This window comes from Saccostrea cucullata, unplaced genomic scaffold (genome assembly GCF_032062105.1).
Source record: "Saccostrea cucullata isolate Sc308-1 unplaced genomic scaffold, CSIRO_AGI_Scuc_v1 ctg2250, whole genome shotgun sequence".
Classification (NCBI taxonomy): Eukaryota; Metazoa; Mollusca; class Bivalvia; order Ostreida; family Ostreidae; genus Saccostrea; species Saccostrea cuccullata.
Genome location: NW_026921295.1, coordinates 166,501 through 171,811, shown reverse-complemented (window position 1 = coordinate 171,811; position 5,311 = coordinate 166,501). Strand labels below are relative to the sequence as shown.

General features: G+C 34.4%; 1 pseudogene; it reads left to right on the top strand.

Moving 5' to 3' along the window:
* The first annotated feature begins 1,482 nt into the window (after positions 1 to 1,482).
* LOC134259655 (uncharacterized) lies at positions 1,483 to 4,442 on the top strand (annotated as a pseudogene).
* Positions 4,443 to 5,311: the final 869 nt, after the last annotated feature.

Sequence of the window (5,311 nt, the reverse complement as noted above, 5' to 3'; positions counted from 1 at the left end):
CATTAAAGATGTTTTAAATCAACTAAATGGAAATCATCATACCCTTGTCTTCATTCAAATGACATGATAGGAATTCAATTTATATACCTGCTAGAGATTTTACTTTTTTAAAAACACCATAACCTTCTTCAGAGGGACTCCTGAATTTTAAGGGGAACTCTGAATTTTAATTTTATATTTAAACCAAAAGGTTCCTGACCATTTCCGATTGTAGAAATGAATTCAAATGAGAAACAAAGATAATGCTGATTTTAAAAGTAAAATTTAACTTACATGCCATGTATGTAAATTGATTCCTATGAGAAAATCAGAAATTAAACCAGGCTTTATTCAAAGAAATGTCTAAGACATGTAGAATAAGTAATTTTAAGATCATATGTATTTGTGGGTAGATTTTTTTAACGAAGAATTTGATTCATTGACTTTTTGTTAAAGGCTGTGTCCACAGAGAAATCAATTTCCTGGAACATTGTTAACTTATAAAATTTTTGTCTTCTCTTAATCCTGACATATAAAATAAATAAAAAAGTATAGATCCTTTCATATAAAATGTTACTCCATTTGATAATTGACAGTAGTTTTAACAATTTTTAGCCAGCCTCTTGAAACACATTCCTATTACATCAACACATCATTAAAAGAAATTGATTCACGATAAAAACTCAAAATTTGCGAAGCCCGCTTTGCATACATTATCCCATCTTTCCAATATCGTTGATATGTCCCTGGCATACTCTACTAACTAGACAGTGATTCCTTATATTTCCATTTTACTATATTATCAATAGAGCCCCACCCTAACACCAGAATCCCCTGAACCTCAGGCCATAAAATTCACAATTCTGGTAGAGGCACTCTTGCTCATCATAACTATTTACAAAGTTAATACCCAGGAGCAGAAAAGACTTTCAAAGAATCAATGTATTTTCACTATATAATCAAACGAGCCCCGCCCTAACACCAGAACCCCTGACCCTAGGACCATAATATCCACAACTTTGGTAGAGGCACTCTCTTGTTCATCAGAACTATGTACTTAGTTATTTTATTTAATACCCGGAAGCAGAGAAGAAGATTTTCAAAGAATTAAAGCATTTTTACTATAAAATTAATAGAGCCCCACCCTAAAACCAAAACCCCTGATCCATGGGACAGCTAGTGCATAAAGTTGTGACGCACGTTGAAGGACGAAAGCAGATAGCAATAGGTCACCTGAGTGACTCTCATCAATGTGTACATGTAACATCATATGAAGTTTGATGAAAATATCTTAATTTCTTTGAATCTGAGCTTTGAACTGAGCTAACTGCAAAGTGTGACGGAAGGACAGAAGATCGACATAACAAACACTATCTGCCCTGGTCTTATTCATGGTGGGACATAAAAACCATTCTTAGCAATCCACAATTGATACCCTGTCCTATTATAATGCTACACTTTTGCTTAAGGACAAAACTAATTCCATAGCTGGAAATATTTTAAGCCAAAGTTCAAGTGTTATTAATCTCAAGTCTGTATCAGAAAATTTCATCGAAAGCAACAGGAGTCCATAATACATGCAGGAAAAGAAATTGATAACTGGAGTTATATTGGGTAAGTAGGAAATTGAACATTTTGACAGAATTTGATTCAGTAAGAAAGTTTCCATATTTCCTAAACCGAGTTAATTGAGATACGTCAGTATTATATTCACTTGTCAAATTAAAATCATTAGTGTCAGAGCTTGACTCCCCAATACCTATAGAGAGGAAGCTCCTTAAGGTTAAATCAGCAGAAAGGAAAATACGCCACTAAAAATGGACTCCATTAGAAGCTCACAAATGTAAGTTCTCATGACAAGAATTTATAACTCTAAAAACAATTCCTAAATCATCTGAATCAGTGTTATCAGTGTAATTTGTTGACAGTTAAATTGGTTGTAACTTTTTACACTACTGAATTTAAAAGATATACATGTGTTATATATATGTCCTAGACACGTTTAGTTACAAATTTCACTATTTCAAAAAAAAAAAAAAAAAAAAAATGAATGATTTAGTTGAGTTGAAAAGAACTGATTCAGTTGAGGAAGTATTTTTTTATATTTTATGATTTTTAATGTAAAAATTATCAATTATGATAATTATATTATAGTTTTACAAAAGTGAAACATTCATATACAAGAAATATAAATTCCACTTTAATCATTCTCAGTACTAAAGCCATACAACGCATATCAGAGTCGGTGTTTGTGGGACTGTGTCGTAAAGTGGGGACCTCACAAGTGGTGGCCATGAGGAGAGATATGATGGATATCGAGGAGATGGTATTAAATCCAATGATAACAAGTGATGAGTTCAGTGGGATGCTGAGTGGAAGTTACAAAGAAGGACTCAGACTGAAAGGATCAGATATAGACACTATGTACTGGCCAAACAATCACCGTGTGATCTGGGACTTATCTCAGTCTCAGTATTATAACACACAAAGACAAACACTGATCCTCTGTGACTGTTCTGATAGTCCACCAGGATTTACTTTGTTATATTTACTGTCACCTAGCATGTATAGACAAATCCAGAGAGCGTGGAATCTAGAATTTGCCCCGGGGGGTGAAGAAATGGGGGGTGGATAAAATGATGTTTTTTATGCTGTCTTCTCTTACATTTTACACAGTAGCCTGTTCGAATAATGGGGGAAAAAATGATGTTTTAAAAATGTCTTAAATCATTTCTTTAAAACTAAACAAAATACAAATTAAAAAGGATGGAGGTCAAGAATGACAGATATTATGTATCTAGTTCTAAATACACACAGAGCCTTATATATTCATTTCCACCACCTTATAACGCCACTCTACATGGACCCTGTGCCAGTGGAAAAATTGGAACACTAGAATATGATTATGCCTTCTGTTTTGTCAGTGACTTTTGGCCTCCCTCTGCCTCCCCATGGATAGACAGATGTCATACATGGCCCAAGCCTCATGTTTTTGATGATATAGTGAAAAATGGATGTCACTTTGTAGCAATTGGACATAAGCTAAGAAATCATGAAGATCATGAATGGAGAATTTCCTTCTCCCAAGCAGAACAAGAACTTTTGTATATAATGAATCACTGTCAATTCTTAACTTACGGCTTACTTAAATTGATCTTAACAGAAATAATTAACAATCGAGTAGGTGATGATGATAAATTACTGTGTTCCTATCACATGAAGACGGCAGTTTTCTGGGTGATTCAACAGCAAAACCTCACTGGTGTCCACAAAATCTCCTGGGGGGTTTCTGGGTCTGTTTTAAACTCATCCTCAAATGGGTGTATGAGGGGTTCTGTCCTAACTTTTTCATTCCAGGCAACAACATGTTTCTGAGTAAAATTCATGGCGTTAAACAACATCAATTATTTAGAAGATTGTCAAAGTTGTATGAAAAGGGTTTAGCATTCCTGTTACATAGCCCCTCCATTAGATCTTTTATAATAGATGTCCTCTATAACCCCAGAAACTTCATCTGTACAGATGATCATACTCTGATTTCTGAGGATGCTTTTGATATATATCTATTTGGTGAATTAAAACGTTTTTACATACGTATAGGCAAAGTTGACATACAAATTTGCATTAGATATCTACATACAATAGAACAGATGATAGGTTCACCACTCCTGACACAGTATCAAGTCATTTGGCTACAGAACATGACTGCTAGGGTCCTTCAGTACACTGCGTTTATATTGCACATGGAAACATACACACCTGACAACAAACTGAGTTATAGAGCTGACAAAATGTCCTGTCACATGCTGAAATTAGCAGCCAAGTTTGGTTGTATTACATACATGCTGTACATAGCCATGTATTATTACAAGACACTGAGATACACAGAAGCTTTATCTATTATAGAGATAATCAAGGTCAAGTTAGCACAGCCATATGTGATATATAGGTCAAATGTAGATACAGAGATGTATACTGAGGCTGTAGGGATACAGTCTTGGTCTACAAAGATGAGACAGGCTCTGGCATTACATATCAGACTTCACAATGACATCATTTACATCAGTGAACTGATTCCTGAACAACAGTCTGCTCTACAGAACCATTTTCTTTTATTGATTGTACCACCCTTTATCCTGTTACACATGCTAGAGATCGTGTGTTACAGACATGTAGACACAGTGCGAGTACAAACAGCTCTAGATGATCTACAGAACCTAGTTCACTATGATCAGGGACAGTATATACCTTTACGTCACAGACACAGCTCGTATATACGGCTTATACCTTTACAATACAGAGACATATCGTGGCAGATTCTGGGGATCTGTCAACAGGTGACAGGGAACCTCCAGGCTGCTCTATACTCATACCAACAATCTCTCAGACAGGAACCAACCCACAAAATACAAACAGCAACAGAAATGAGAATACTGAGTTTGTCAATGGATTCCCTTAATTAATTTAATGTCAGATGATACAGATTATCATTTAGATATCCTTTTGATTTCATATTTTCTTTTCTGTCTGTTTTATTAATTGTATTAAAAAGCTAATAACTAGTCTATAATAAAATGAAAGAGGCACAATATCTTATCATAATTACAGTCAAACCTGTATTAAGCAGTCACCTACGGGAGACATTAAAAGTGACCTTTATATAGAGGTGACCTTTGGATAAAAGGTCATCTTTTTAAAGGACTATTTATATACAAGGATGCCAGTTCATTTGTGTTTATATTATGTATTTCACAAGAAATATACAAGGAAGTTAGGTATTGGACATTAGTGATATCACTTTTATTTTTTTTTATTCCGCATGACTTTTGTGGATGAATTCAAACAGAATTCAATGAATCCCAGAAAAATAATAAAATATTTGTATATTGTATCTTAAGGTAAAAGCTTTATCCCACTTCAAAGCAGAGACAAATTGTCGTGTGTAAGGAATAAATATTTCATACAATGAAGAAAATCAATCAATCAAATATTATTTCATCTAAACTTGATTTGTAAAATTAACTTCTGTACATTTATCTTCTTAAAATACATGTATATGGATTGTTGTATAATAAACAGACAAGTAACTGTCAGACGTTCTCAGTTAGTATTGGTATTCAGTAAAGACTATTTGTAACTTTTAATTCACGATCCTGCACCGCTTGACCAATTATTTACATTAGTAACAAATATCGGGAATCAGTTGAATCCAGATCAGCTCACGTGATAGGACAAAATGGCCGCTATAGACAGGGGAACTTGGCGATTTTGCTTTAGACTGGCCTGCCTGCCTGATCCTCAATATACAGACAGATGATCAGTAATGTAAAGG